The sequence below is a fragment of the Zosterops lateralis genome (genome assembly GCF_965231275.1).
Source record: "Zosterops lateralis genome assembly, chromosome: 7".
NCBI classification, from domain to species: Eukaryota; Metazoa; Chordata; class Aves; order Passeriformes; family Zosteropidae; genus Zosterops; species Zosterops lateralis.
The window spans coordinates 7,776,042-7,789,374 of NC_139767.1; the positions used below are offsets into that span (position 1 = coordinate 7,776,042).

Sequence of the window (13,333 nt, forward strand, 5' to 3'; positions counted from 1 at the left end):
GCGGGACCCCTCCGAGCCCGGCTTTCCGTGCCGTGGGGCCCTTAGTCCTGCCTCGGGCTCGGCTCTCTGCTGCTGCCTTCTTGTTTTCTGGCGTTTTAAAAAACGTGTGAATATGCAGATTGAAGAAGCTGGGGTTGTAAGAGAAGCGCCAAGTAGCACAGGCCTGTGGTTAAAACACGGCCAAGGACAGTACTCTCAATTCTGAGCTTCCAGGAAAAAAAACCCCAAAACCTAAACAGGGTACCAACATTTAAGCTGTTTAATTGAAATAGCATTTCTATTCTAATGAGGATGGTGTGGAATTGACCCGGTTGCTTCTGGCTCAGGCTCTCTGCTTCAGATGAAGCATCCCAGTTCCGACCATAAATACTTCTTTTGCACACTATGTGAACTATTTTTGGTATTGGCCACCACAAAAAACTTCATGTTTATAGCACTTAAAAACTAGTCAAAATGTACAATAAGCTAGATCCTTTTCAGGATACTATGAAAATATTTAAGAATTATCTGTCCTTGTGCGGTTGAAAACATAATGATTGTTCTTGGCTGCCAGAGCTGAGATTTTCTTTTCATTGTGTACTACTGTGAAGTTCCTTCTTCTATGTGTAAAATTGCTTTTGCTTTGGGCTGTGGAGGTTTTTGTTTGATTTTTTAAAATATTATTATTATTATTATTATTACTATTTTGGTTGGTTGGTTGGTTTTTTTCCCCCAAGTATATAGGCCACCCCAGAAGCAAATGCCTGACATAACAGACCAATAACCTGTTCTGGTGTTGCCATTCCTGTGATCTTGTTCAAAGTATTCTTGCATTAATTAGATGACTTTCTATCCATGAATCATGGATTATACTTTGCATAAGGGGAACTATACCTTGGGAAAAAAAAATTCAGAAATAAAATTTCATATGAACATACAAAGCAAAAACTGATTTAATGGGGTTGGTTATCCTAGGTGAGTTAAGTGGTTTTTCTCATGGTATAGTCCTTAAAAATTTGGAGAAAAATCTTTCTTCAGTTGGCATAAAAAACAGAGTAAATTTTCTTGATGGCTTTTCTTATAAAGCCTTACTGCTTAAACTGTACTCTTCTTTACTAACAGCTAAAAAGATAATTACTTTTCCTCAACCTTAATAATTTTAATATTATTAGCCAATGTTTAATAAAACTCCTAAAGCATATCAAAACTGATATTTAGTGGTTTTGAGTGTCTTAACTGTCAGTTCTTGCACTTCTACTGACAAGGGCAGTGTATTCCACAGGTAGACACCCAGATGAGCTCAGGTCTAACCCCTGGCTGTCACTGGGATCTCAGCAGGAAGGCAGCACAATGTGGAGCAGCACAATGTGGTGTGCCAGATGCCTGCTGTGCTCCATTGCAGATTATCACATTGGACTGACACCTTTTCCAGCCCTGTCCCTGGTGGCACTTGTGGCTGCTGTTAGGGTTTGGTTACTGGATTGATGGGCTCTGATCTGGTCTGTCAGGTACAGGATGCATACACAGAGATATGTGATACAGCAGCAGTTCATCCAGTAACACCAGGAACACTTACCATAGTACTGCTGGTTAGACCTTTTTTGTTACTAGAGAACGATGTGGATGAATTAGAGTTTAAACAATCATTTCTGATGGAGTGCTCGCTGAACTTTATACAAGTGGATTGGACTGCATAGACAAAATCATCATCTCTGCTATTTTTTCTACTAGTAATGAATAGGGTTTGGGTAATATTTAGGCTATGACAAGAGGCAAAGAAAACATGAAAAACATCTTTTGAAACTTGAAAAGCAATGGTTGCTATACCTCTCTGGGATTTCTGGCATGGAAGAATGATATAGAGTGAGGCCAGTGAGAGTCTGGGCTGCTGCAGTATGGGATGTCAGGGGAGGCTGTACTGTGAGCACACAGTGAGGTCGGCCTGTCCTCAGCACAGTGTGTGATGCACACGACTGCACAGCGCAGATAAACCATGCGGCTTGTCCACTGCAGGTCACACACAGTCACTGCACACAATGGCACTGGGTCCTTGCAGCCAGCAGGTACCAGACAGAATTTCTTACATCCAAAGCTATGTATGTTATGTCCTTTTCTAACAATTTCCCTGCAGAATGTCCAGAGGCTTTAGCCATATAGCTAAAGGGCCACAGCTGATTTGTGAGGCATTTCCATGAGCAGGGGAGTTGGCAGGTAGGGGAAATTCATATTTTTTCTCCTAAATTTGCCACCACTTTGCTGGCACTTTGCTTTGATGATCTTCCCAACATGCTTATTAAAGTCTGTGCTCAGGTTTTTTTCCCTTACAATACTGATGTCCAACATAATACAGTGGCTTGAGTACTTTGATTTTTACATCTAAGATGCTGCTAAAAAAAGCCTCAAATATTTTTATAAACACTCCACTAAATCCAAATTTTATTAGATTGCTTTTTGAAGGCCTTGTAAATACATTTTTAAAGATGCAGGTCTTTTTTCAGGTTGACTGGCTCACCAGAGTCTTTTCACAACATTTACAGATTTCTGTTGTATTTAGGGAGGTGTTTAATAGCTGGAAGTTGTAGGAGAGGAGTTACCAGTTTGACTTGGTACACCTCAGCAGTCTTGCAGCAATAATTTAGACAATGGCACAGCACACCAGCCATGGATTTGAGACCAGGCCTGACTAATGGTCACTGGCAGAATGAGCATGGAGACAGAAAAGTGGGATTTGAATTAACAGAACATGTATTTATGTTATATTCTTCCTAGCTAAAGTTTTTTCAGTGGATAAATTCCATAAGCTTTCTTAGAAGTGTATTACTAATTTTCTCTAGTTATTATTTGAATGAAGAAATATAAATACTAAATTAATTTTTAGATTTTTTAAGTTTCTGATTAAAATATAAACATTATTTCATTCAAAAGACATTCTTCAAAGTCTTTCTAATAAGACAGCTGTCTAGAACAAAAACCCCTTATATTAATTTTTCTGGCAATAGGGGCAACAATTAAACTATAAGATGTAAACAACTGAAAATATTTTCATTATTGGTAAGTGCGTAACTATGATGTCAGTAATAGTCAAAGATACACTTCCAGGAAAGACACAGCTTAAAAAATAAGAGAGGCTACATTTTGGCTTTAAACAGCTGCCCACATCAGTGGCAGCTTCTTTAAGCACTGTGCTTGTAATAGAGCTGCTGAACCTAGAACAATAGCAATTTTACCAAATTATATTTGCAATTGTCATCACGGTTTAACCAAAGAGGCATGAATCATAGTGAGAGACCTCATGCACACTTGGATCTTACACTCAGCTGAGAGGTTTCGTGAAGTTTAATTATCATGCTGTTGCCATTCTTCACTAAGACACACCTCTTGGTGTGCAAAGGTGGTTTTTTATTCTTTTAGCTCACACAAGGCCTAGCAAAACTGGAAAGAATATATATAATCTGTGTCTTTTGAAGGGTGAAGCTCAGAAGCCTTTAGTGCACTGCCCCCTGCTATGAGTTAGGCCTGGGAGGCTGTGGCTGTGCTGCTCATAACCCCACACATTCAACTCCCAGAACTGCCATCTCTGTATCAGCTGACACTCCATGTTTTCAATGTTCTTGCATAGGGAAACTGGCAGAGGTGGGGTAGAAAAGTCTCCCAGGTTTTACTCCAGACCTGTTCATGTCTCTTACATGTTAGCAATTCGAACATCTATACCTATTAATGGTCATTAACTAAACATCTGCTCCCTCCCACTTTCTCTAAGATCCACAGTGGGATGCTCTTATGGGATTTGTTTCATTCAGACTTCAAAGAGACAGCTCCTGTCTCTCAGGGCTAGATGACAGATCAGTCATTTTAACCTGAAACAATTATTATTTTCAGGACCAGGGCTAGGTTCCTGTGACAAACTCTTGTGAGAAAACCATCCAGAACCTCCAGCAAATTCAGAATAGAGATGGTTTTATGGAGAAGCTAGAATTATCCAGCTGATACACAGCTCCAGCTCAGGGAGCTGAACCAGCTCTGTGTTCACAAAAGCAAGCTAAACACTTGTAACTGATAACTGATAGCCTGAGTAGTGACCAAAGCAACTTAAAATCCTATGTCATGTGTTATGCCATGTGTTATAGGACAACTGGTTTCAAGAAGAGACTCCTTTTGTCCAATCTTTCTCAGTCATAAGAAAACACTGTACCCTAAACTCAAATAAAGAAAATGTCTTGTACCAAATGAGAAAAAAGTAATTAAAAGAAGACACGACATCTACTTAAGGACAAGTGGATGTTTTGCACTCAAATGCCAAGAGTAACATTTCTGCAAACTGCCTATATCATACTGCACATTTGTTCTCAAGAGAGGGAATTATTTACTTCAACTGGAACACTGTGTTGAGGAAGAGACTGAAATGAGTCTGGAGGATAAGATAACAGCCTATCTGCAATTTAAGCTCATTTGGTTTGTTTTCTTCATTAGAACTTACTGTAGTTTGTCTCCTATTGGGTGTCATTGTTCTGTTACTAAACAATACAATAATGCTTAATAAACACTATTTTGTTTCCTGTGTGTATTTTAGTATGCTATATGAAAAAAAATGGGATTTTTTATTTTTCCTTTACAGCCTTCTAATACCTATGAATTTTGCCTTTATTCTTTAATTCATTGTTAAGGATTTTTTGATACATGCAATAAAATCAAATATAAAAGCAAGTCAGACAGTATTTGTATCCCTTAAAAAAACCAGCTATTAAAAGTAAAAGGTATCCTGCTCTTAAATAACTCCTGTTGGAGGTTATGATTGATCTTTTTAAGACAGTCAGATTTTGATATCCCTGTTCACCTTTCTGCAATGTTTTATTCTGATTCTGTGCCAAGAAAATACTTAAAAACACATTTTTAACTTCAAGCATATGATTAGTTTCCACTGATTTCAATGAAATAAAGAACAAACAAAAACATTTCTAGATTTAAGACAATGTTGAAAAACTTCTTAGAATAGAAGTGAATCAGTGAATACAAGTTTCTTTTGACCTGCCACTAGCATGAACTGAACAACCTGTCGTATCAGTGATCCCACAGTAGGAAAAGGGAAGAGCCTCAGTTGCACTATCAATTTCTGTTTCTGGGTGTCTCCAGAACAGTCTTTATAAAAACATGTTTGTCTTTGGAGACCAAGATACAGTTATGTTCAAACCAGCCACAACTTGAAAGCAATTTTTTGGAAGGCAAAGCATAAAGTACAAGATGTACTTAGAATCACATGATGGAGTGAGCATGTGCCAGAAATAAAATCATTGATTTGAACTGTTCTGTGGTTATACAAATAACAAGCACCTCAACAGCCACCAATTGTGTAGCCATCAATCTGGCAGGTAGAGCCCTTCACCCATACACAGCACCCTGTGTGAACAGGGCTCTGCACTGGGGCAGGACACTGAGCCAAACACATCTTTAGCAAAACCTGCAGAGATGAGTCTGACACACAGTTCTGAGTATGGGAAAACCTCATACTACCACCTGCCTCTGTTTGATGTTAGACAGTGATTAACTAAGTTGCCATATCTTATTAAGAATAATAAGCCAGTCTTTTTCCCTTTGCAATGTCATTATTTACAATAATAATGACAACATAATAATCTCATAATTAGTCATCATTGTACAATTACTTAGCCTTCAATTCTCACAAATCCTAACCTTAGCTTTCAAAGAACAGTTTACCCATCAGGCTCAATCAGATACCTTCTTGTCACTGATGGTTTATGCCCTCAACTAACACAGCAAACTTCAACTAACTGTTTCACTCAGGGAAAGCTGTTCCCATAGAAAGCTTTGTCCCTCTTCAGGCTATTTTCCTTAAGGGTGGCAAGCATAATAACCAATTTAAAATTAAAAAGACCTCAAAATCTGAAAATTTAAGTTTGTTCTGAAATTTCTTTTAAAAGGGCTCTAATAAGAACATTAATATTGTTTTGTTAATTTTCTAACTAATCTGAAGTTAAAGTTAAGATAATACCATGGAAAACACTCTCTGTGTTTCATTAGTGACAGCCAGGGCCTGAATCATATTCCAGAGATACCACCAGGGAGACCCTGCAACGTCCAAAATGGAATGTGGAATCTGCTGGCAGCAGTATATTTATGTGGTGTGCTCAGGGACAGGACACAAACTCCTCTGCCTTGGAAAGTTTTCCAAAGCCTTTGGGCCCAGAGGTGGTCTTAGCCCTCAGTTTCAGCTCTATGCCAACACTGCTCTATCAGAGTTGGAAACATGGCTTACCTGTTTCTGCAGAGCTCTTTTTTTTTTTTTTTTTTTTTTTTTTTTTTTTTTTTTTTCTTTTAAATATCTTAAGCACAAATCTACTCAGTACCTTTAATCAGCTAACAAGAAAACACAAATATTACTGATAGCTTGCTGTTATCTTATACTTCTCCACCCTATCATTATGGCTAGCACTCCCAAATGAATGAAATGATTATTAATAAATTAAGGGAGCTGATATTGAAAGTTAGCAACATCATGGGATCCTGGTCATTTGAAGCCTGGCACGTGAGTCTTTGTGGTAACAGGAATCCTTTCCTGACATATTAATGTCACGAAAAAGGGAAAATATTTCAAACAACTTAAAACAACTATGAGAAGGAAAAAAAATCTTAAGTCTATACACTACTTGTTCTGCAAAGAACAGATGTATAATAGCTAAATTCTGAAACTACACCACATGGGTTCAGTCACAGAAAACATAAAACAATGGCAAGATCAAAGGATGTCAAATTGTCTCAATACAGTACATTGGTTATTTTTTTTCTGACCTCAGCTGGGGCTGAGGGAGGGCTCTTGCTTCACTGCAGAAGAGGTTGACTTAAGTTGCTTTTCAAGGTAAGTTTCAAGTAGTCTTTTAAATCTATGGGCTGCTCACTAATTATGTCTTCAGTCCTTTAAAACACATAACTGCCCATTACATATTCAGTAGAAATACTCAAACATTAATTATGCACGTGCTTCCAAGTGTTTTCAGGAAGAGAATCCATGCCAAAGTCAATTAAGTATAGGGCTCCAAAGTGGTTGGGAAATTATAAAGGATAAACAGGCAGAGGATGTTTCTTAAGTGAAGGTGCAGTTCTGGATGTCAGACCTGGTCAGAAGCATTGTTGTGATGTGTTTAACCTTGCGAACAAACATAAGAGATGTTGTAACCTATAATTATGAGAGACAACATTGTCACAATTAAACCTCTAATTAATGTGTATTTACACAATATTCACATCCATCCTGAGGAGCACAGGTTTTTCATTTGTGAATTCCTTTCTTCTGTAGTCTTTCTGTTTTGACCACATTCTTATTGCTAGCAATTGATTTCATACCTCCCCTTGCAAAACAAGTGTTTTGTTTATCCTTTGTCCATAACAAGTTTCAAGACAGTGATTAATTTAGATGAAAAACTTCACAGTGACTACATGTCATGTAGGGTCAAAATAAGGTGGCAAACATAGGCATCTAGAGGGTCAAGAGACCCTGTCAAAGTAAAATACCCAAATGGCAACTACAACATAGGTCCTGTAAGAGGCTTAAGCTACAGGTGTATTAATTGAGTGGCAGATAGGATAGCCTCTGTCATCTCAGATGGTAATAGATGTCTGAATTTAGAAAAACTGATCAAACTCCTGCTCTATAATAACCTTACTGAGGCTGTTGTATCTTTAGGACAGCATGTGTTTATTGGTATGGTAAATTTTTCTCTTTTCTCACAGTACTTTGCCAATCTTTCTAGGTTGAGACTCAGCAGCACTTCTGCACTAGGTTTTACAGCAAGAACATAGGAACGGCGAGAACATAGGTCCAGGGAGATTGAGAGCACCTTCAGTTTTCCCAAATCTACTTCAGTCTTTGTGTCCAGCATTTTCCACTGGAAAACCCTGCACACAAACCAATTGAAATGCTATCACTTAGTTGCAATTTGTGTGTTCTGAGTTTGGCCAGCTTTGTCCAGGGTGATCCCTTGGAGCCAAGAGAACCCTTGGATGGAGTCTTAGTGGGGAACCTGACTGGTTTTTGGGAGGCAGTCTGAAAGGAGAAAATGAGGCCTCTACATTATATGAGCTTCTGCTCTTGTAGTGAAAACTGTGGTTGTAACCACATAAGATACTGACTAGGAAGGTGAGAATCATCCCAAATTGTCCCAGGGCCTGTTTTCTCAATCATTATTCCTTAGATAGTTAAATACATGGATATAGGCTGTGGGAATCACTGTTTGGAATAAAATAGTTCAGATCCTTAACATTTTGCACAGGAACCTAGACTTAGAGATTTATAGGAAACCAGCAAAAGAAGTATTGCATTAATTGATTCAAGACATGAGATCCATCCCTGTGATTTGTTAGGAACAGCCATTTAATTAGAAAAATTATATGATTATGCTCTGATATGTCAAATTAACTAATGTAAGTTTCAGTCAATTCAAGGTTTATTACTTCCTCTAAAATGCACAGTCCAAGGATAGGACATAAGGGACAAGAAGGCTGGGCATTTACTTAAGTAGGAAGGATGAGGGAAGAAAGAAAAATTAAAACTGTACCTGCCAATTTGCACATGATCTGATCTCCAGTGAGGCTGCCAGGAAGCAGAAGGCAAATGGGAAGAAAGCAAACAAACCAAAAAAAATGAAGTCTTTGGCACAGAGGAAGACAAGACTGAGAAAGAGACTAAATGCAGCGACTGACCAAGGGAGCAGGTTCCAGGCCCTTCTGGATTTTGATCTTAGATTCCGTGCTGACTCACCACGTGGCCGCCAACCAATGGCTCCACCTGTATGTTTCAGTTTCTCATAAGCAGCTGGAATTTATCTATTAGCCTTACGGACTGTTGTAAAGATAATTAATAAATGTTTGGAGAGTACTTTGAAGATGAAAGGCCAAATTTACAGTAGGAGGTCATTGAACTGATTTGTTAATTTCCTTTGCGGCAAAAACAGTCTATACTGCGAGAAAGTGAGTAAGAAATTGCCATTTGGCTTTGCCATCTACTCCCTTCTCCACCTATTTTCACCTATTATTACACTCTGTGTTTAGCCAATGTTTGATTCAAGTAAATCATATGTGTACAACTATTTTATCAGCTAAAGTTAATCATGTGCCCAACTGATTGTCAGATTAGATTCCAAGTGTAAATGGTATACAGAGGACTGTCGATTATCATACATATGACAAATACATTTAGCATTGGTCATCAGCTCTCTGAAGTTGGGACCATTTTTAAGGGTTTTTTTCTACCTTAGCATCAAAGTAAACTGTTGATGACAGGTGTTTGTTAAAATTTTGTACTATTAAATGTATTTATAAAAATCACCACAAACTGACTGTACCAAACGATTCCTCTGCTCAAGACTGAAGTCTTTCAGGAAGGCAAAACAGTCTTATCTGTTAGGCCCTTAGTGTTTTATGGGTGCTATAAATCAACTGCAATTTCTATCCAGCTTAATATGCCTGTCTTTCCTCTGAGTCTACTTAAAGTTTTGTGTGTCAGGTTTTATAGATTCTATGAAATCACAACTTGACCTAATTTGGCACTGTTGTGTAACAGAAGAAAGCTCACTTGAGAAAACTCACTTAGCCATCCTGAAATAAAGTATATTTCTAAACTATTCAAACAAATTATTTCATAAATATTTTGAACTATACTTTTAGTTTGTTGACAATAAAGATTTGCTGTGTTTGGCCAGATACTGCCACTGACAAAAGTATATTATCATGATTTAATATAGGAATAGAAAAGTCAGTTACTCAGTGTGAATTAGTACATGAAATACCAGACATGCCACACTAATCAAGTGACTAGTCCACTTCTGTCTCTATTCTACATAACCAGTGAATAAGCCATATTTTTAATTCTAAGGAGAACTAGAAAACTTGATGAAAGTCCAAAATATTATTAAATTCTGAGACAAAATTTATTTATATAGCTTAATACATTTCTAGTTCAAGGCAACCCAGTGAAAAATAGTTTGCCATCTCTGCAAGATGTTCAAATGAGAACACCAAGCACACATATAGATTTTGTAAAAAAAAAGACAGCAAGCTGTACTTATTTAACAAACAAAATAACAGCTAGTTTAAAAAATACAGGCTGCATCTCCAAACTATGGAACACAATTGCTGCTCTTCAAGAACACCACGTAGAATGACTTGAGAAGTTGCAGAAAGTGACATTACATCTAAATCTTCACATGTGACTACGAAAGAAAAACAAGAATATTTTTGTGGCTTACTGGATTAACTGAAAATTGGATGTAAGCACTGATAATCAGCACTTTCTCCCTACTGATACCAAAATGAATTATATAGCAGTCTGCCAACCAGTAATCCCAGTAATCCTGGATTCCTCCCGCCTGGGAGGGTCTTGTCACTGATGCAGGGGCCACCTATAATGCAGCCTCTCCCTCCAATCTCCTTCTGGCACCATGGACCTGGCCAGGGAAAGCTCATGGTAAGATTTATGCTGCCTACTGATACCAACGCTGTAGTTGCTGCACAAGCTACCAACTCCAGGAAAAGTATATCAATAGTTTGTCATATTTTCCTTTAAATTTTATCAGCAGCTCGGTGTCTGCAGAGTGAGAATCCACTGGTCAGCCTGCTTTTTGTTCTGTCACAAGGTTTTTTTGTGTCATTCCAAGCAAAAGCATTTTTTTTGTCTTAATTTCCTGTGCTATAAAAAGAGAGATTTTCTAAAGTCTTCTGAAGTTTGTGGATGAATAGTGTTCTGCACAGTAAATTCAGAGCATTGTCATATGCAGGTGTGTCTAGTTTTATGTCCTCCGGTTTTCTCATCTATAGAATGAGGATTATTCTGTGTATCACTAAGAGGTTGAGTTAATGAGTATCAGTCAAGTATTCTGAGAACTTGAAAATGGACACAGCATTAAATTAGTTTGCTAATTTGTTTCACCACAGGCTTACTTCATGAAATTTAACTCTGCAGAAGCCAGGGAGCAGGAAATGGGGAACAGTAATATTATGAGCAGGGTGATATTAAGTTAATGATCATTATAAGCAAATGGTACTTTATCAACTTACTTATGTTGTTGGCTGTTTTTAGAGAATTGGCTTTATGGAAAATATGTCATTCAGTTTATTGATCTACTGTACTAAAAATGAGCTTCTCAACCAGTGGTACCAGTCAAGTTCTTTTATGGCAGGATGTTGAGCCCTTCTTAAAATCCAAGCCAAATAAATAAATAAATAAATAAATAAATAAATAAAGATTGCAGACAGTTTGGGCAGTTTGCAGGACTGACATGTCATGACATGTCATGTCACACTGTTAACACTAAAACATGTTTGGACACTGTCCAAAGTACTGGGTGCTCCTCAGGACAGAGAGCACATGGCCAAAGTATTTGGGCTACCACTGTATTTTTCCTGTATTTTTACTATATATATATATATATATATATATAATAACCAAAAAACTACTGACCACCCAATATCCAGCATGTCTGACCTTACTGTGGTTCCCCAAGGAAAGAAGATCCTTGTGTAATGAGTAAAGAGATGCTAAGTTTAGTCAGACATCACTTCCCCTGAAGGTTCTTCAGAGCCCCTCTGCCCACTGCATGCCTTGCAGGTGTTTGCTGTGTGCTTTCTCATATGCAACAATATGCTTTTTGGTGGGCAATCTGCTCAGGAATTGTGGGATGAAGTGCAGCTGTTATAGCAGTGACTGTGCAGCCATACAGCTAAGCTCACAGCTGCAGGATCAGAGGGGACAACAGGGAATGTAGAGTAACTAACAGTAACATCTGAAATGCAAGATGTAAGCCATTTATTTTAGGTATTAGAAAAACATGGAAATTAAAGAATAGCTGGAGTAGAACAATGGAAGTGGCTTCACTGGCCAGGCCAAAGCAAACAGTGTGATAAAAGCATGAAAGGAAGAAAAACAGATTAATTGATCTCAGTAGCATTGTCAACATGGAAGAAGGAATTAAATTTCAGTAGTTAAGCATGCAGAAGAAAATAAGGCTTACTGCAAATGAAATGAATATGGTATACACTGTCCTCTCTCTCTCTCTCCACTATAACTTCACAGAAGTTAAACAGAATTTTTGTTGCAGCCTTGGTGCCAACTGATAAATACAATCTTTGTGCTGGAGTCTGCGGCAGATCAGTAAATAAGGGAAATGGGGTTTAAGTAGCATTCCACACAGGTCATCTTGCAGAAGCAGGAGATGTGAGCAGACTCATTGAAAAGAAGGGTCACTCATCAAAGGAAGATTTTGGTAAACATTAGGCTACATTGTGGCATGTTTTATGGACCTTGTGAGATTCTAGACACTTTCAAGCATTTCTAGATCTCAAAAAATTTCAATACTAGGACAATCCATATTGGAAAAGACTTCAGAAGGTCTCTTCCCCATTCTCCTGCTCCAAGCAAAGTCAGCTAATGAGATCAGGTTACTCAAAGCTTTATCCAGTTCCAAGGCTGGGGACTGCAAAATCTCCCTGAATAACCTGTTCCACTGCTTCTCTGTCATCATCTGTATCTTCTTTTATCTTATTTGAAAAATTAATTAATGCTTCCACTTGCCAAATATCACCTCCATCTGTTCCTAGTTCATCCGATAGTGACACCTTAGAAATTTTTATTCTGCTAAGGAGGCATAATTCGCTGATTATTTTTTACACAGTTCATACAGTATGAACTGTGGCATTGTGAGGAGAATAGGAGCCAAGGAAGATGATGCTGTGCCATAAACTTAACCCCCCACCTTTGTTCAAGGGATCATAAAGCATTAGAGGATGGCCACGTTATGAGCAGTCTCACAGTTGGTATATTTAAATTCTGTAGGCTCTAGTATAGTGCTTTTAGAAGAACCACCTGACTTCTGTACAAGCTGAAAGCATTCTCACTGTCATCAGAACAAAGATTTCAGTCCCCAGGCATGTTTTATGAAAGAAAAGAAGCAGCTGTACAAGCATTCCTGCCAAAATAATCAACAAAACATAACTATTAGTAATTGGAGTACATGGCTGTATATTTTGCACCCTGAGAACCACAGGGAGTCAAAATGAGAGGAACAGCTGTGGAAGAAGCAGTTAAATCATAAGAGAAATAGAAAAGGACAGCAAGATACTCCATGATAAAGACCTTTATTAATTTGGAGGTATGCCTTTGTGCCCTCTGAGACAGAGGTCAGGCTGTTCATCACCTCAGCAAATCAAAAATCGGCAACGTCATTTGGGTACCAAACCAAACAATGATAAATGTTCTTCCCACACCTATGCAAGGGTGTGGCACTCTGATCTTTCATCAAATCTCTGTTTGCAGGAAAACAGCTTGCTAGATAAAGCTACTGCCTGCTAA

At 38.1% G+C, this 13,333-nt stretch overlaps 1 protein-coding gene across 1 annotated transcript in view; it reads left to right on the top strand.

Annotated features, from left to right (window-relative positions):
• Window positions 1–13,333, top strand: part of COL3A1 (collagen type III alpha 1 chain) — a 467,081-nt gene that overhangs the window by 290,937 nt on the left and 162,811 nt on the right. The window lies entirely within an intron of this gene.